Source organism: Myotis daubentonii, chromosome 2, assembly GCF_963259705.1.
Source record: "Myotis daubentonii chromosome 2, mMyoDau2.1, whole genome shotgun sequence".
NCBI lineage: Eukaryota > Metazoa > Chordata > Mammalia > Chiroptera > Vespertilionidae > Myotis > Myotis daubentonii.
Genome location: NC_081841.1, coordinates 90576361 through 90596748, shown reverse-complemented (window position 1 = coordinate 90596748; position 20388 = coordinate 90576361). Strand labels below are relative to the sequence as shown.

At 41.8% G+C, this 20388-nt stretch overlaps 1 pseudogene; it reads left to right on the top strand.

Annotated features, from left to right (window-relative positions):
• Nucleotides 1-1917: 1917 nt before the first annotated feature.
• Nucleotides 1918-2803, top strand: LOC132226218 (protein tyrosine phosphatase type IVA 1-like; annotated as a pseudogene).
• The last annotated feature ends 17585 nt before the right edge of the window (nucleotides 2804-20388 follow it).

Sequence of the window (20388 nt, the reverse complement as noted above, 5' to 3'; positions counted from 1 at the left end):
GCTTTGGAGAAGTGTCACCTGGATTTGTTCACACACTGTTTTGCAGTAAGTATGTCCAAGTGCCAGTCAACATGCTCTGCTTGACAGCCAGAAGGTACAAAGTGAGAAAAACATGCATATTGGGAAACGGTTTTGTCACAAAATTGAAGTTCAAAGGTTGTGTGAATATTCACTGATAAATGTGATTTTGAAAGGCAGTTTGTAGCTTGCATTTGTCCTAGACCCAACATGCTGTATGGAGAAACTCCTTGCAGCATAAGGGGGTTGTAGTTACCCCAGATATTCCCCGTTATTCGAGCTGGTGTTGCCTCATTGTACTAGGTTAGTTTCTATCTCCTAGTTCCTTCCGGGAGATCTTTGTTAGAAAGAGACCTGTGGTCTGGCAGTGGAGTCCGCAGAGGAGTGTTGGTGACCCTGCAGGCTGGAGGTTGGAGTGGTAAGAAAATCAGCTCGCAGTGGCTCCAGTCTCACACCCTCCAAAATATCTGGCACCATGCGGACGGCTAGGTCCTCTCTCTTCACATAAGATCTCTAAAGGGAGCTGATCAATGATTCTCATTATTGATGTTTCTAAATCTCCCTCTCCCTTCCTTTCTGAACTCAATAAAAAATATATTTTAAAAGGTCGTTGTGATTTGAATTGAAAGACATGGGTTTCTATCTTGGTGGTCAGAACACGTCATGACAGAATTATTCTAGGGAACAAGACTAATTTCATTTGTCCTGAGTGATCCCATGTTAAGCATTGTAACGGCATTTGGAGGGCAGCTTGTTCATGTAAGGAGTTGGAAACTTATCCTGTAAATTCCTGGAGGTTTTTGTTGGTGAGGCATCTGAGTCAGGTAGGTGATGTTAGGTGCCCTGCCCAAGGTCATTCAATGGTGGTGTGACCACAGAGGGATTAGCATTCACAGTCACAATGTCTGGAGTTCCTGTTCGTGACTAGACTCTGCTATATGATGTTACTTGTGAGTAACTGCAATTATTGTGGCAATAATATCTCCAGAGAACAAGGGGAGGGGCAATGGTGGAGTCAAAGTCTGTGTCATTTCTGCTAAATTTATTTAAAAGTATCTTTCTAGAATTTTATGACACGAGAGCTGCAAACATTTGGCAAAATTGTAGATTGCATTCTTTTCTTTCTTTCTTTTCTTTTTTTTTTTTTTTTACTTTCTCTGCTTTTTAAAAAATCTTTATTGTTGAAAGTATTACATAGGCCAGTGATGGCAAACCTATGACATGCGTGTCAGAGGTGACACACGAACTCATTTTTTTGGTTGATTTTTCTTTGTTAAATGGCATTTAAATATATAAAATAAATATCAAAAATATGTCTTTGTTTTACTATGGTTGCAAATATAAAAAAATTTCTATATGTGACATGGCACCAGAGTTAAGTTAGGGTTTTTCAAAATGCTGACACGCCGAGCTCAAAAGGTTCGCCATCACTGACATAGGCCCTCCTTCCCCCCCCCCCCCATTAACCTTGACTGCATTCTCTTTTAGCTCCATTGCTTAACTTTCATTTAGTCTACTGTCTAGTTGTATCAGAACGTCCTGCATTTCTTTTTAATTCCTAGCAGATGTGCCAGGCCAGCGCTTTCTTTTACGGCTGGTTTCTCAGGTCATATTTGTTCAGGGTGTAAAGAGGCTGACTCCCTTTTGGCTCCAGAAACTAGTGTCATTCCTTGGAGTTAACTTGTTACATATGAAGCAAGTGTTATTGGATTGAAGAATTGCTGCTTCTTATTAGGAGATTCATTTCATTTCCCACTACTCCCAACTTCATACTCAAAGCACTGAGGATGTCAAGTGGAGCATGTTGAAGTAGACTCCATTTCTTCACATCATGTATGCACTTAATTTTTAAATTGTTTCATAACCCTATTGTTTTGTAACTAAATTAACAAGGTTCAAATGAACTGCCCAGCTCCTATGGAAGTCACGTACAAGAACATGAGATTTTTTTAATTGCACACAATCCAACCAATGCGACCTTAAACAATTTTATAGAGGAAGTTAAGTACAGAGTTACCACAGTAGTAAGAATATGTGAAGCAACTTATGATATTACCTTTGTGGAGAAAGAAGGCATCTATGTTCTTGACTGGCCTTTTGATGATGGTGCGCCACCAACCAATCAGACTGCTGATAGCTGGTAAAGTCTTGTAAAAATTAAGTTTTGTACCATCAACCCATGAACTAAGAGGTTGTGGTTCGATTCTCGGTCAGGGCATATGCCTGGATTGTGTGCTAGATCCCAAAAGGGGGTGTGCAGGAGGCAGCAGATCCATGTTTTCCTGTCATCTGTGTTTCTCTCTCTCTCTCTCAAAAAAAAATCAATTAAAACATATTTTTTATAATTTCATTTTATTTATTTATTTATTTTTATTGATTTTAGAGAGGAAGGGAGAAGGAGGGAGAGAGAGAAATATCAATGATAGGAAAACACTGATGGCTGCCTCCTATTGGGGACCTAGCCCACAATCCAGGCATGTGCCCTGACCGAGAATTGAACCATGACCTCCTATAAAAACATATTTTAAAAAAATTAAGTTTCGTGAAGAACCTGGTTGTTGTATTGCTGTTCGTTGTGTTGCAGGCATTGGGAGAGTGCCAGTGCTTGTTGCCCTGGCATTAATCAAAGGTGGAATGAAATATGAGATGCAGTACAGTTCCTAAGACAACAGCGCATGGAGCTTTTAACAGCAAGCAACTTTTGTGTTTGGAGAAGTATTGTCTTAAACCGTGGCTACACTTCAAAGACTCCAACGATCATAGAAACAACTGTTGTATTCAATAAAACAGGGGTGCCTGATGCCATTGCCTTGGAAGTGGAACTTGAGACAGGATCTAATCTGTCATACATATTAGCCAACATGTTGGCTTGGTGAATAAATCTAATGACGCGGCAATAGGAGTACTGAAAAGCAGTTTTACCAGGCCACGAGTTTGACTGAATTGCAACCTCTATGTTTGGGTTATGATTCGCCTATTTTGACACTTAACAGAAGATTCTTACTGTTCAGCATTTAAAATGTGCTTATCATCTGTACCAATTGACTTTTCCTGAAATCATGCGGTATTGAGTTATGTCTTTAAATCTACTCCCATGCCAGAATCTTATCAATATATAAGAAATTTAGAAAGGTTAGATGTTAAAACACCCAGCATAATACTTGTGTATGTTTAGTATCATACAGAACTAAAATCCCAGGAACTCTCAACACTCTGGGCCTTATGTGGTTTAGCCCTTCAGTCATTTCAAACATAGAAAGTAGGGCTGGTATGGTTATTTGCCTGCTCACTGGATGTTCCCATCTCCCATATTCATGCAAGTATACATCAGGTTTGCTCAACTGTTTTTTTACATTAAGTCTCAGAAATTAATGTATTTCTATAAATCTCATTTTGTGCTGTTATGGACAGCCTCTATTTTGAAAATCTGCATTGTACAGAAGCACATGTCTTTAATGTCTCCGGACAAAAAGCCATACGGTTAATTTTAATGTTTGCACTTGGGGTGCAACTTATGGGGAGGCCCTGGGAGGGGGCTGTAAAGCATTTTTAGCAAAATGTTGCCTTTGTCTTGTGCAGAATATGCTCTTTAATATAACAAATATTTTTAAAGATGGAGATGCTTTATTATTGTAGCTAAAACAATTCTTACTAGTAATAATAAAAATTCTGAAATTCTGGTATTTTTTAATCCTTTCTGAAGTTGCTTACCAACTTATTTTTGTTTGAACTGAGATTTTTTCCCCCCTTCCTACCCTTTCTTGCAAATAAAAGGAAGTGAATTTTTCTAATGAATTGAGCACACATTTAATATTTATATGCCATTTAGCTGTATAACATATTTGGATACTTGAAAATTGGTTTTATTAGTAGTAATTGATACAATGGTGACGTGTATTAATGTTAGTTTAACCATATATCTATGCTGTTCTGGGAATGTGTGGTTATAGTCCTGTGGGAGAAATAATTTGCCAGTGTTCACCAACTTGTAAAAATCTAGTTTGAGAGCTAACCATCTAAGTAAATGAGATTAATTTATCATTAAAAACAGCTGCGGAAGTTCATGCTACTATGGAAGTGTTACAAATGAGGAAAGTGGGGATTAAGGTCACACAGTTAAAAACGTACAGCTGGGATTAGAAGTCAGGTCCATTTGAATCTAGAGCCCTTGATTGACTTAAATTAAAAATAGGGAAACCTATATAATTTTATTAACCAATGTCACCCCAATAAATTTAATTAAAATAAAATGAAATAAAATTTTAAAGAGAGGGGATGGAATTCTGATGGATGTAGTTATATAGAGAAATAATTTGGGGCCTAAGGCTTAGATCACAGAGGGCAGTGCTGGGAGTGGAGTCACCCAGGTCAGCTGCGGAGGTAGCAAGGGCACTGAATTCCAGGAAAAGCAATCACTAGAAATCAAGATGGTTGCTTATTATGCAATATTGCCTTGAGTTGGCTCCACTTCAGGATATCTACTAGAAATATGCTTGGTTTGGAAGGCAACATGGCACCACCCACCAGCCAATTAGAAATGCTAGCTAAGGGTGGAGGTCTTCAGGCTGACACTTCATTCACAAAAAGGACTGTGCTCTTGAATTCTGTGTCATGGGGGAAGCAGCCTCGTTCAGTTTTGACTGATGTTGTGTAGAGTAGGGGTTTAGAGCATAGGCTACGGATTTAGATTTGGTCTCTCTAGTCCCAGGGCACTGGTTATCAAATATGTGACCTTCATCCAGTGATCTTCATCTCTAAATTCTCTGAAATGGGATAATGATGGCACTTACCTCATGGCCTTGCTGTGAGGGTTCAATGGGATGATGCATGTAGCACATGGGCACAGAGCCAGGGCACTCAGTAATGCCTGTTCACAGCTGTCATCACCATCAGTGCTGTTTACTCTGGTGGCTCCATGTGATGAATCATGAGGACAGGGCTCCAAATATTCACTTCCTCTATCGCTCTGCATTCTTACTTTCTTCAGAAGGCCACACGAGTTTTCTGAATTTTCATGTCACGATAGAAAGTCAACAAGAGCGTGTGCATCCCATGCACTCCTGTGCCACATAGGCAGTGGGCAGAGATGAAGGGAGAATGCCTGCCACCATCCTGGGCTGTGTGCTGTAGTCACTCGTGATGCTTTTGTGAAAGTAGATCGGTCTCTGAGCCAGTTCGAAGCCAAGCTGCCATGTTCTTAAAAGTGACTACAAAAGTCCTTTGTCTTATTTGTGCCCATAGGATTTAATTTATGGAGTTGACTGAGAGAAGCCAATACTGTTGAAAGAAGGATTTATTACTTACAGTTCTGGAGTCGAGTGGATGTGCCACGTCACACAGGGCCACGTGAAGAGCACCAGGTTTGGTCAGGTGGCAGAAAGGAACAAGAGGATAGCGCAGGGCAATACCTTTGTTGGGTTTTCTGCAGAAAAGGCAAGGCAGGGCAGAATAAACAGCTAAAATTGATGAGTTTCAATAATTCTGGCTGGCTTGGGTCACAGGAGTGGTCTCTAGTTGCTTGGTACCTGACCTTGGGATGCTTCAGAGCACAGGAATCTGGCTTGGCACATGAGAGTTAGATAAAGGAGGTGGTTGAGGGATATGGGCTCAGGATTGGTTGGTTTGTATATGAAAGTTATGTTCATGGGTAAAATGTTATCTTTAGGAATTAGCTGGCCCTGGGAGGGGCCCTCTCTCCCCAGATCTGTAAGGTCCCCAAAATGTCAAAACATAAGACACAGAAAATAAAAATGAAAACATGATTAATGCACCCATTTATCTGGTCCCTACTATCATTCCCTGGTTCCCAAAACTTCAAGTTTCTCTGAAAAAAATAGATGAAGTCATAGGCATCAAGGTCAAGTGCACATGTTAAGCAGTTTTTGGTTGAAAAGCAAGACTTATTTGCTCTGGTGGACAATGCAAAAATAGCCTTGAATGATCTGTCAGGTTCTGTAGTGTCACACAGTTTACAGTCTGTTTACAGTCTAGGCAGAGAAAAGAAAAAGAAAGACAATGACAATGAAAAGACTCGGGGAAAACACCTACTGCGGCCTACTGTATCTTTTGGTGATGCTATCAGGCAACCAGCAAATTCCCATCAGTCCTGCAGCTGTCTGTTGCTGGTTTAGAATTTGTTTGCCATTTTAGAAAGGAATCTATGTTATAATTTCAGATTTCACCATATAAAATGAGACAAAGGCAAACACCACTTAGCTTCCACCCACACAAGAGCATTTGTGTTGTGAATTATTCAGGTATCTGATTTTCTTTTATGGAAGCTATTTTTGAGCTGGTGTAAAAAATTTAAAAAGCTGAATCAAATCTCATAGTGTAGTGTTTTACAGCTACATTTTAACCAATGCACATATTCCCGAGCCTTGAGCTCACATATTATGGAATTATGGTTCATGCTTATCCACACTTGTATTAAATAAACTGAAAACTCATAAAAAATAAATAAACTGAAAACGCAGACTTTGGGTCTGTTTTATTACCACAGACTTATATCTGGTCTCCAAGACACTGCTCCTATGGCAATGTATCTTGTTTATGGGTGACTTGCTGATACAGGTCATTGGGTTTTTGATACAGTAAAGCAAATATTGAGACCAGAGTATTAAACGGATTGTATTTATTCTAAACACTGTACAAGAAAGATTTCATTCTTTCCAATATACTAGTCATATATGTCTCTTTGATCTTTAATGTGATCTCTACTTATTAAGAACCTAGTAGACTGTAAGCTCCTCAGGACTGTTTATATTTTTACTAGAGGCCTGGTGCATGAATTCATGCATGGGTTGGGTCCCTCAGCATGGCTGGCAATTGGGGCTGATCAGGGCCATCTAGCCCAGTCCCGATAGGGGCCTATTGGGGCTGGCCAGCGGGGGGGTTGGGGGGGGGCGGGACTGCAAGAGGTTGGCTGGACACAGGAGGTTGACTGTGGGAGTGCACTGACCATCAGGGGGAAGCTCCTGTGTTGAGAGTCTGCCCCGTGGTGGTCAGTGCGCATCATAGCGACTGATCATTCAGTCATTCTGGCCAACCAGTCGTAATGGTTGCTTAGGCTTTTATATATATGCTAGAGGCCTAGTGCACAAAAATTTGTGCACTCGGGGGGGGGGGTGGTCCCTCAGCCCGGCCTGTGCCCTCTCGCAGTCGGGGACCCCTTGGGGGATGACCATCTGCTGGCTTAGGCCTGCTCCCCAGGGGATTGGGCCTAAGATGGCAATCAGACATCCCTCTGGCAGCCTGGCAGTCCTCGGGGGATGTCCACTTGCCAGCGGGGAGCAGGCCTAAACTGCAGGTCGGACATCCTTAGCATTGCTGAGGAGGCAGGAGAGGCTCCCACCACCACCGCTGTACTGGCAGCCATCAGCCTGGCTTGTGGCTGAGCAGAGCTCCCCATGTGAAAGCACCCTGACCACCAGAGGGAAGCTCCTGCATTGAGCGTCTGCCCCCTGGTGGTCAGTGTGTGTCTTAGTGACCAGTCATTCCCAGTCTTTCTGCTGTTAGGGTCAGTTTGTACATTACCCTTTTACTATATAGGATAGAGGCCTGGTGCATGGGTGGGGGTCGGCTGGTTTGCCCTGAAGGGTGTCCCGGATCAGGGTGGGGGTCCCACTTGGGTGCCTGGTCAGCCTGGGTGAGGGGATGATGGCTGTTTGCAGCTGTTCACACCCCCTTCAGGGTGGGCGTCCCCACTGGGGTGCCTGGCCAGCCTGGATGAGGGGCTGAGGGCTGTTTTCAGGCTGCCCGCACCCCCTTCAGGGTGGGCGGACCCACTGGGGTGCCTGGCCAGCCTGGATGAGGGGCTGAGAGCTGTTTTCAGACTGCCCATAACCCCTTCAGGGGGGGCGTCCCCACTGGGGTGCCTGGCCAGCCTGGATGAGGGGCTAAGGGCTGTTTTCAGGCTGTCCGCACCCCCTTCAGTGTGGGGGTCCCCACTGGGGTGCCTGGCCAGCCTGGATGAGGGGCTAAGGGCTGTTTTCAGGCAGGCCAAACCTGCAACTGAAGCTCCCAGTCTCTCATTTTTTTCTTTTTTTTTTTTATTCTGGGATTTATTAACCAAGCCTCATGTTCGCTTCAGCTGCATGGCTGCCGGCCGCCATCTTGGTTGGCAGTTAATTTGCATATCCTGCTGATTAGCCAATGGGAAGCGTAGCAGAGGTATGGTTAATCACCATGTTTGTCTATTATTATAGGCCCGGTGCACAAAATTCATGCACAGGTAGGGTCCCTAGGCCTGGCCAGTGATCCTGGCCGATCAAGGCCTTCTGGTTGCTGGCCGGGGCCTTTATTCTGGCTGCTGGTGGGGGCCTCCCTTCCCCAGCTGCCGGCTGTGGCCTTCCTTCATTCTGTGCTGCCCCCTGGTGGTCAGCGCACATCATAGCGAGCGATTGAACTCCCAGTCTCCCAGTCGAACTCCCAAGAGGAAACTTTGCATATTAGGCTTTTATATATATAGATGTAGATAGCCTTCTAAAAAGCAGTCAGCTGTGCTAGGCCATACTGGAAGCTAAAATTAACAGTTGATTAGGTGACTGTCTTATTGCAATGTTTCCCAAGGTAAACTGCATGGTCCACTTAAGGTCTGAAAGGACCCATTTGATGAGCATCAAATGAATTAAACAGACAATGCAAGGCCTTCTATTTTGGAGTTCCTGGATTTCACTACATACTATGGCCTACTTTCTAGAAAATCTGTGCATTTATTAAAGGTTTCTAAAATCAGGTACTCAACATTTTTTGTTTTGTTAAATATTCCACTAGAGAATTCTAGAGTATGTTAAGTATTCCTCTAAGATGCTCACTCCTATGTAATACTAACCAACACTGAAAAACTCCCATCGCATGTGCACATGTGCACAAATTCAGGCAAATAGCTGGATTTTTTGTTATTTGGAGGGTCTTTGTTATCAGTGCATTACAGAGTCTATCTTGAGTTGATCATGATTTTCAATTATTGCTATTCTTGATTTAACTAATATTTTCAAATTTTTAGTTTTGTAGTCTTTGTTATTATTGAGGTGTGTTTTTTTAATTGGAAAGTGGAATTGCTGGAATATATGGACCACAGGAACTTTTGCTCTGTCTACGCTGACCCGAGTCAAAAAATTTGGAGAGCTACAGCTCTAGGTCTGCGTTTCTCATGCCATGATTGATGTCATCAACTGTGAGGTCCAGTGCAAATGGTTTGTTACTACTAGTAATTCAAATGCCAAGTTTGTGAAGGATTTATATTTCTGTATAAGTTAATAAGGACTCAAGGTTACTCCTCTCATAATACTATTCTTCCTTACTGCTTTTGATATGCTTTCTAGAATGGGAGAGAAAGAGGAGATAATTATAAAACTGGAAATTGTATCTAACCTGAAGCTGCCTTGTCAAAGCAACATCCTGCAGTGAGTGACTTGCTGATAGTCACAGTGGTGGCAATGACCAATGATTGCAGTGCTTACGAGCTTTGCCTTTATGGCTTTTTCAGTTGTTTCTTTTTTAAAATTTCTTTCTCCCTGAGTTTGAGATGTGAGTTATTGACAGCTTCAAGAATGTTCCCATCTCCCTGGTCTACACTGTAAGTTTTGTTTGGCATGTGTGCTCACTAATACAACACTCATTTTCTTTTATATTTTATTTGTGGGCAATTTTGTAATACAGGAGGAGCAAGGGAACTAAGATGGTTTCCCAGAACTGACAATCATGATTACCAAACCACAGGCCCCAGCACAAAGTTGTGCCTGAAAGTTCACATCACCATTTTTATTCTTTATCAGAAATCTGTATATTATAATTCTTCTATCTTAAACAATGATTTCTGTGTGTTTATTCTTAAATGGAACATATCATTCATTGATTTAATGAGTATTTATTCACACATTATGTGCTGGACTTAAAATGGTCAATAAAGTAGACATGAGCTTGTCTGAGCTGGGGAGTTGGGGATGGGAGGAGATGACAGTGGGGACTGGGGCAGTGGGGACTGGGGGGCGGAGGGAGAGGAGGCCAGGGATATAGATAAGTAAATAGACAATTACAATACATGGTGTTAAGAGCCTTAGTAGGGTAAGTTTGGGGTCCCATGATGGCACATAAGGAGAGGCACATAACCTCAATTTGAGGGATTCATGAGGAAGTTTTTAACAGGGAAGTTTTATCTAAGTTGAGTTGCAAAGAATGAAAAACAAATTGACTTATGATATTACCTACAGAGAACAAATCTAGAAAAAAATCCAGGTTATTTTTGCAAAATATAGTTTAAAATTTTACTTTTATTTGCTATATTTTCTTATAAGGTATAGCTATATTTCCCCTTATAGGTGCTTTGTGATCTTTAAAAGGCTGATTTTTATCACTCACACATTTGTAAAATGTTTCTGAATTCCCTCCCCATTCCCATCTAAAGCACAATAGCCTGATTTATTTAACCTGCCAGAAAATTAATTTTAAAATTTGCCATGATCTGTATATTCCCCCACAGGAGAGTACCCTGCATAAAAACAACACTGTTATGTGTATCACAATGAGAAAAGAAGAGTGAGATTTGTTCATTTCATACTGACCATTTATTGAGCACTTACTATGTACCAGGCAGTATTCTATGTACTGGAGACATAGCAGTGACCAAAGAAACATCTCTGCCCTCATGGTACTCACATTCTACTGAGGAAGAGAGATAAAAATAAGTTAATGTATAAAATGCCAGGTAGGGAGGAGAACCAAGATGGTGGCATAGGTTAACGCCCGAGTTTGCTGCTTTGAACAACTACTTCAAAAGTGAAACCAAAAAACGGAAGGGACATCACCCAGAACCACAGGAACGCTGGCTGAGTGGAAGTCCTACAACTAGGAGGAAAGAGAAACGCACACGGACACTCAGAGGAGGCGCAGTGCTGAAGTCAAATTCTGAGGTGCGGAGTGCGCTGAGAGGAGCGGGCTGGCGGCGGAGGGCGCGGTTGGCATTTTCAATCGGGAGGGAGTCGCAGACTCTGAGCACCAGATCCGGGCCAGTCTTTAGGGACCCAGACTCAAACCGGAGAAGCGGGACTGTCTGGCTTCGGTCAGAGCGAGTGCAGCTTTCTCTCCCAGCTTTGCAGCGGGTGCTGGGACTCAGAGAGGCAGAGCCCCTGGGGACAGGACTGAGAGCCGCCATAACTGCTCTCTCCGGCCCACCCTGTTGATCCTGTGCGACCCGCCCCACCCAAGCCCTGCACAGAGGCATTTGCCGGATAGCCTCAGGCAAAGGCTAGATTAGCACCTCCCTAGAGGACAGAAGTTCTCTCACTGCTGACACAGCTGATTCTCATAGCTACTTGGCCTGGAGGTCAAACCCTCCCTGGAATTAGCTACAACAATCAAGATTTAACTATAAGACTGCGAACAAAGACCACTAGGGGGTGCACCAAGGAAGCATAACAAAATGCGGAGACAAAGAAACAGGACAAAATTGTCAATGGAAGATATAGAGTTCAGAACCACACTTTTAAGGTCTCTCAAGAACTGTTTAGAAGCTGCCGATAAACTTAATGAGATCTACACGAAAACTAATAAGACCCTCGATCTTATATTGGGGAACCAACTAGAAATTAAGCATACACGGACTGAAATAATGAATATTATACAGACACCCAACAGCAGACCAGAGGAGCGCAAGAATCAAGTCAATGATTTGAAATGCGAGGAAGCAAAAAACATCCAACCGGAAAAGCAAAATGAAAAAAGAATCCAAAAATGCGAGGATAGTGTAAGGAGCCTCTGGGACAGCTTCAAGCGTACCAACATCAGAATTATAGGGGTGCCAGAAGAAGAGAGAGAGCAAGATATTGAAAACCTATTTGAAGAAATAATGACAGAAAACTTCCCCCACCTGGTGAAAGAAATGGACTTACAGGTCCAAGAAGCACGGAGAACCCCAAACAAAAGGAATCCAAAGAGGACCACACCAAGACACATCATCATTAAAATGCCAAGAGCAAAAGATAAAGAGAGAATCTTAAAAACAGCAAGAGAAAGAAACTCAGTTACCTACAAGGGAATACCCATACGACTGTCAGCTGATTTCTCAACAGAAACTTTGCAGGCCAGAAGGGAGTGGCAAGAAATATTCAAAGTGATGAATACCAAGAACCTACAACCAAGATTACTTTATCCAGCAAAGCTATCATTCAGAATTGAAGGTCAGATAAAGAGCTTCACAGATAAGGAAAAGCTAAAGGAGTTCATCACCACCAAACCAGGATTATATGAAATGCTGAAAGGTATCCTTTAAGAAGAGGAAGAGGAAGAAAAGGGTAAAGATACAAATTAAGAACAACAAATATGCATCTATCAACAAGTGAATCTAAGAATCAAGTGAATAAATAATCTGATGAACAGAATGGACTGTTGATTATAATAGAATCAGGGACATAGAAAGGGAATGGACTGATTATTCTTGGCGGGGAAAGGGGTGTGGGAGATGTGGGAAGAGACTGGACAAAAATCGTGCACCTATGGATGAGGACAGTGGGTGGGGAGTGAGGGCGGAGGGTGGGGCGGGAACTGGGAGGAGGGGAGTTATGGGGGGAAAAAAAAGAGGAACAAATGTAATAATCTAAACAATAAAGATTTAATTAAAAAAAATTAAAAAAAATAAAATGCCAGGTAGGGGTGAGTATTATTTAAAAGGCAGTTAAAGAGTTATGGGGTGGCATCTCAGAAGATGTGCCTGTGGAACCTGATCCCACTGGCATCCTCTCCAAAGTGCAGATGACTCCCAAAGAGTGAGTCAGGTGACATTTAAAGCCATGGGTTCTGAAGAGGCTCAATTATTGACAAGTCCTAAGGTTATGAAAGAAAGTATCTTTAACCAACATTCACAAAACTAAATACTGTGCTGGATGAGGCCAAAGGTCAATGTTACTACACTGTCAATGGAGAGGGAGGGGAGTGCCGGTTGGGTATTATAACAAGCCCCTCACATGCATAAGTTTTTACCTGCACAAAGACAAAGGCTTTGGTACTGAAATTGAAGACCTCATACTTAAGAATCATCAAAGCTCCTGTTGAACATATTTTCTTTTTAGGAATGCAGGAAAAGTCTCCCATTCTTGAGTCATTCTTTTATGTCAATTCTACAAGATTGCATGTAACTTTATAAATATTTTTTAAATATACTTTTGTAAATATTTAATATCCTGCTAATTTGATTTTGAAATGTAAATGTCAAGTATTGTTTTGGGGACTTTATGTTTTATTGTGCTTTGTTAAAAAGGAAAAATTGTACATTTTTAGAATGTTCTTATGAATAAATTTAATGTACTGAAAGTAAAAAATGAAAATTTAAAAAAAAATGAGTTATGGGGTGAGAAGAGGCTATTTTAGATGGGATAATTGGAGAACCTCCTAAACTAAGGTGACAACTCAGCAGGGACTTGAATGAAGGGAGAAGTGAGCCATACAGCAAGTGCAAAGGCCCTGAGGTAGGAATATGCTATCTTTACAACTGACTGGTGGAGGACAAGTAGAAAGTGATGTGGTGGTATGAGGAGTTAACATTTGAGCCTGGAATTTTGAGAAAGTGAAAGATTTGAGTAGTCTCCCAACTTTCAGATCTCTGTAAAGGAACTTAAAAAATTATGCTTTAAAGAAACTAATAGTTCTGCTTAGAGTCTAGATCATTGGTTCATATGCCCCAGAGTATTTTTATTTCTGTTTCTAATATTTTGTAGACTGAAAATAGTTCTCTTCTGCCTTCACCTTCTTCTCTTTGTTTGGATAGATGTCAGAAAGCAGAAGAATGGGCATTTTTCTTCTAATCACTGCATTTTCCCTCACATTACCTGCACATTACTAACTAATCCTATGCAACTCTTCAGCCTCGCTGGTGTTCAGCACCCCATCCCCACACTTTCCATAGGTCAGACACCCAAGGCTCAGAGATGTTAAGCAACTGCTCTTAGTCTGCTCAGGCTGCCATAACTAGATATCACTGACTGCGTGGCTTAAACCACAGAAATTTATTTCCCACAGTTTTTGGTGCCAGCGTGGTTAGAGTCTGGTAATAGTTCTCTTCCTGGCTTGCAGATGGCTATCTTTGTGCTGTGTCCTCACATGGGAGAGAGAGAGAGAGAGAGAGAGAGAGAGAGAGAGAGAGAGAGAGAGAGAGAGAGAGAGAACGAGAACCCGTTCTGGTGTTCTTTCTTCTTTTTTTAAAATTAAAGTAATTAATTTTTAAATTTTATTTTGTTTTATTTTTCCCTATGCTCTCTTCCATGTCTACCCATCTCCTTCACCCCTGCAATCCCCAGACTGTTGTTCATGTCCACGAGTTCTTTTTTTCTTTTCTTGTTGTTGTTGTTATTTTGCTCAATCCCTCCATGACCCTGCCTCCCTAAACATAATTACCTCTCCAAGTCTCATTTCCAAATACCTTCATAATGGGGGTTAGGGTTTCAACATAGAAATTTAGGGGGAATAAAACTCAGGCCTGAGCATTGTCCAAGGCAATGGTAGCTACGTGGAGAGTACAGGACTCAAATTTAGGTCTTCAATTTCATACTCAGTGCTCTATCACATCGCCCCATTTTTACAAAACAGGCATTTTGGTGATTACTGGAACTGATCCCATTTATTTTAAAATACTACATGCGACATTGACTTATGCCTAAATGCTAGTTCCCCAAGCCAATGGTTTCTGTGGCTTTTTCTTTCTATTACTCTCGGCCCACTGGTCCCTTGCATCTTGTGAGTAGGAGAGCTCATTATGTGGCCCCTGCATAATGGACCATCAACTTGAGTAGTTCATCCATCTACAAGTGGAAACAAGTAATTATGGAATAAATGAATCCACAGTAGTAACAAGTGTCAATATTGACCATAATTGCTCATCAGAGAACACACCTGTTCAACAAGGAAAATGCTCCAGGTCACCCACCAATGTTCTCAGCCACTGGGCAAACCATAGAGTCAATTTAAATATAAAAGATCACATAGGAGCTTTCCTTTGAACCATAAGGAAAAGAGAATCTGTCTTCTTTGTGGAGCTGCTGAGATGGTAAGAAGTAACTCAAGAGCTGATGGACACTGTTTTGTCATCATAAGGGGAAGTACTACCTGAGAATGGAGTCAACCCAGAGGAGAGCAGAGCTTGGCTTTGCCTAAGAACCTGGAGCCACAATGTCTCTCCGTGGTCTTTCCAGCTATGTGAGCCAAAGAATTTTGAGAAAAATAATTTTTTTTTCTTTTCTTGGGACAATTAGGTTGGGTACTATCACTTGCAAGTAAAAGAGTATTTTTCATGTGACTCCCAGCAGGCATCTCCAAGCAGGGTTCTATCCTATCTAATAAAAGAGAAAAATGGTAATTGGCGTACGACGATACCCTTTTCATTGGCTAATCAGGGCTGTATGCAAATTAACTGCCAACTATGATTGGCAGTTAACTGCCAACTAAGATTGGCAGTTAACTGCCAACAAGATGGCGGTTAATTTGCATATGTAGGCACAATGCAGGGAGGCGAAAGGGAAAGCAGGAAAAAGCCCCCTGCCACTGACAGTGATCGGAAACCCAGGGGGGAGCTAAGAGCTGGGGGGCAGGGCAAAGGCGGCCCTGGGGTCGCCTTTGCCCTGCCCCCCAGCCATGATCGGAGAATCAGGCGCCTTTGCCGCCCTGGCCAGTGATAGCAGGAAGTAGGGGTGGAGCCAGCGATGGGAGCTAGGGGTCCCTTGCCTGGGCCTAAAGCGGAGCCCACGATCGCGGGGCCGCTGCAGCTGCGGGTCCCCGCTTCCCGGGCCGGACGCCTAGGCCAGAGGTGTTAGGCCTGGGCAGGGGCGGAGCCTGCAACCACGGGGAGCAGGCCTGGTCAAGGGGCCGATCCGGTGATTGGTGATCGGAGGGTGATGGGGGTCTACGCCTCTGGCCGAGGCATCAGGCCTGGGCTGGGGGCAGAACCAGTGATGGGGGGAAATGAGGGTCCCCTGCCCAGGCCTGATGCCTCTGTCAGAGGCGTCAGGCCTGGGCAAGGGGCCGATCCTGCGATTGGAGGGTGATGGGGGTCAACGCCTGAGGGCTCCCAGTATGTGAGAGGGGGCAGGCTGGGCTGAGGGACACTCCCCTCCCCACACACACCCAGTGCACGAATTTCGTGCACCGGGCCCCTAGTAGCATTATAAGGAGGGAGGATGAGGAGAGACCTGTACTCCTCGATTGCCAAGAGGAAAAATATAAATGCTGGCCATTTGATGGGATTTTCCAAAGCATACGGATCTGTTAGGTCAGTTTTATGAGTTATGAAACTTAAGTCTTTGTTCTTTTTGCTCTGCTCTACCACAACCACATCTACTCTGAGCCCGCCAAAAAGTTTTAGTCATGCAAAGCCTATATTAAAATATATCTTCCAGAAAAAATTAACAATTTGTAGTTCAGCAAAATAAAAAAATAAAAAAGCTTTTGTGCAAAGGACATTCTCAGCAGAATGAAAAGGCAATCTATGGAATAAAATAAAGTATCTGCAAATCTCATATATGACAAGCGATTAATATCCAGAATATATAAAAGAACTCCTGCAATTTAACAGCATGGAAAACCAACCCAATTTAAAAAATAGACAAAGGGTTTGAATATATATTTCTCCAAAGGAGATTTACAAATGGCCAATACGCACATAAAAAGATGCTTAACATCACTAATCATTAGGGAAATGCAAACCTAAACTACAATGAGATATCACCTCATACCTATTATCATGTCTATTACTAAAAAACAAAACAAAAACAAAAAAACAAAAAACAACAGCTCAGAAAATAATGTGTTGGCAAGGATGTGAAGAAACTAGACCCCTGGCCTGTGGGTTGGAGTGTTGTCCTATGCTGTGGGTTCAGTTACAGGTCAAGGCACATACCCAGGTTGCTGGTTTAATCCCCAGTCGGGACACGTACTAGAGGCAATCAATAGATGTTTTTATCTCACATCGGTGATTCTTTCTTTTCCTCTCTCTCTCTCTCTCTCTTCCTTTTTCTTTCTCTCTCTCCCTCTCTTTCTAAAAGAAATATGTTTCTAAATCAATAGAAACATATCCTTGAGTGAGGATTAAAAACAAAAAAAGAAAAAGATACTGGAAGCCTTGTGAACTGTTGGTGGGAATGCAAAATGGTGAGGAGTTATGGAAAATAGTATGATGGTTTCTCAAAAAAATAAAGTATAGAATTATCATATAATTGAGCAATTTTACTGCTTCCTATGTACCCAAAAGAACTGAAATTAAGGACTTGAGTGGATATTTGTACAAATATGTTCACAATACCCAAGGGGTGAAAGGAGTCCAAGTGTTTTTTGACAGATGAAAGGACAAAAGGCGGTGTACACATACAATAAGAAATTATTCAGCCTTAAATAGGAAGGAAATTCTGACCTACGCTACAACATAGATGAAACTTGAGGACGTTATGCTAAATGAAATAAGTCAGTCACAGAAAGATAAATACTGTATGCTTCCACTTATGTGAGGTACTTTCAAATCTATAGAAACAGAAAGTAGAATGGTGGTTGCTAAGGGCTCAGGGAGAGAGGAATGGGGAGTTGTTGTTTGATGAGTACAGAGTTTCAGACTTGCAAGATGAAAAATTTCTGGAGTTCTGTTTCACAAAAATGTCAATATTATCACTACTGAGCTGTACACTTAAAGTGCACAGTAAATTTTACATTATGTATATTTAAACCCAATAGAACATTAAAATTTTAAAATGATATCTTCCAGTAGACTGGTGCTTCAGTGAAGAAACAGATGTCCAAATCTTAATTAGTTGATATTGGAAAAATGTAAAGGGAGGGATGATGTGCTATCATGATTCAAATTCATTAGCAAAGGGTTCTTAAATTCAACTAAATACAATAATTGGTTCATATTCATACATGGAGACTAACTATATGGGCATTCATCTTTCACTGAAGGCTGAGAAGGAGGAATAACGGATTGTTAACTGAAGCCACTTAGTTCTCTGCATCTTTATTAACTGTAGCAAGAAAAAAAAAATAAAAGCCTGCCTTTATTTTTAGCATAGCAATAGCTCTGCAGTTTGGTCTAATTTAACTGTCTAGATATTTCATTTCCTCTAATGTTCTGAATGCAGTCAACATGAATTTATTTATGATTTGACTAGAGATGGTCACTGGGTCCATGCAGGTTATTCTGCTTGTCTTCTGGATAGATCCATTCTCAGCCCTGCTCGGCCCTGTTCTCTGCTCCAGGACACAGTGATTATGGGCTGTGTTACTCGGGCTTCCAGCAGGGTTGGCCATTTGGAGGCAGCAGCAGCAGATCAGAAGGTAGGAAGAGAGCAGTAGGGTATTCCTCCTGTCCCCTGCCTCTCTATGGATTTGGCAGTGGCCCAAACCTCCATCTACCCCCTCAGCTTCTGCAGGGCAGCACTACTCCCTTGCCCATAGGCCTCACGGTGCCCTGAAGCACCATTTCTTTCCTTCACATTCAAGTCTGAGGGAGGTAACAGCTCCCCATCATTGTTAGTCACAGTGAGAAACTCAATCCCTTCCAGTTTTCTTGATCCTGCCCAAATCCTTGAATTAGTTAGCCCCTTATGCTTCCTCAATTAATTCTTTGATCATGCTGTTTATTTCCTAAAACTGACTGAAACAGCCACTCATATGTCACCAACCCATAGACTGATTTGAAGGTCTTATGTCTTTAAAAAATAATGATATGCCCAGAGAGAAGAGGCTAAAAGATCAGGTTGTTGTTGATAGCTTGATGTTTATTTTTCCTAAATTTGCTGGTTATATTTAGCATAGTGCCTGCCCCACAATAAGCTCTCAGTAGTAGCTATTATTATAGTTGTTGTATTGTCATTTTAATAGCCAGAGAATGGCAACCATTGTCTCTATTTATTAATTAAAGAGATAAGCCTCATTTAACTACTGATGTTTTATTTCTTTTTTGTTTGTTTGTTTATAAACAACAAAATTTATTTCTCACAGTTAGGAGCCTGGGAAGGCCAAAATCAAGGGAACTCTGTGAGGTCTCCTTTATTTTTATTTTTAAATATATTTTTTATTGTTGATAGTATTACAGATATCTCCCCCCACCCCTTTACCCCTCTCATTCCAGTCCTTACCTACCCTCCTGCCCCCCCCACCCCCCCCTGCACCGCCAGGTCTTCACTACCCTATTGCCCATGTCCATGGGCTATGCATATAAATATGTAAGTTCTTTGGTTTATCTCTTCTCAGCCCTTCTTGTTTTTTGTTTTTGGTTTTTTTTCATTTTGATGGAGGGCTTAATATGGGCCAGGTCATTAGTGACTTGACCTCATTTAATCTTCAGAATAGCTCTATGAATAGCTCTATGAGGTATGTACTACAGAATTATTATCTCTGTCTTACTGATGGAGGTGCCAAAGCTTCAAAAGCATAAGTGATTTACCCCAAATCACTCAGAGAGTGAACGACAGAGCTGAGAATTGAACAGAGGCTGCTGGCTCCAGAACCGTGTTCTCATCAAGACTGTCAGAATAACATGAACATGGCCTCTCTTGGAGGGGGAAACAGGCATTAACAAGTAATTACAAATATGATGCATCTTATACCAGGAAGACCTAATCTCATCCTCAGAAAGTGACATCTAAACTGAAAACTGCCCTGACCGGTTTGGCTCAGTGGATAGAGCATCAGCCTGAGACTGAAGGGTCTCCAGTCAAGGGCACATGCCTGGGTTGAGGACTTGATCAATTAATGACTCTCTCTCATCATTGATGTTTATATCTCTCTCTCCCTTCCTCTCTGAAATCAATAAAAATATTAAATAATAATAATAATTTTAAAAAAGAAATAAAAATAATAATAAACTGAAAACTGAGGGGAATGAACCAGACTCAAGAAATGTTGGTCATAACTCTCACCTGCAGATGCAAGAGCAGGTCGAGGCGTGCTGTCTACGTCTCACCTTGGGTTCTCCCAACAGTACCTAGCATCTTGCCCTGAACAAAGTCTACACTCAACAAATGTTTCTTGACTCATTGAAATAAAGGTATTTAATTTCTTCCCTATCGCTGATTGCTTCTGGTAGAAATCTTCCTGAGTCGTTGTTTATAAGCCAAAGTCTTCATAGTGTCTTCTGAGGTCAAATTCTCCCCTCAGCTACCTGTGACACCCACCAATTTCAATGGAAGCCACATGCATTTACTTGAAGGAAGAATTTGGTTGACAGAATATTGCAGAGTAATTAATGACAGTTCCAGTCCCTCCAAATGCACACTTAGTGTCTGTAATCACTGTTTAAGAAGATTACATGCCACCTGAATTAGAGGCTGTGGTGTCTGAGCCACCTCTGCATTTTGGTAGTTGTATATTCCTTATCCTGTTCTCTAGTTACTTTCC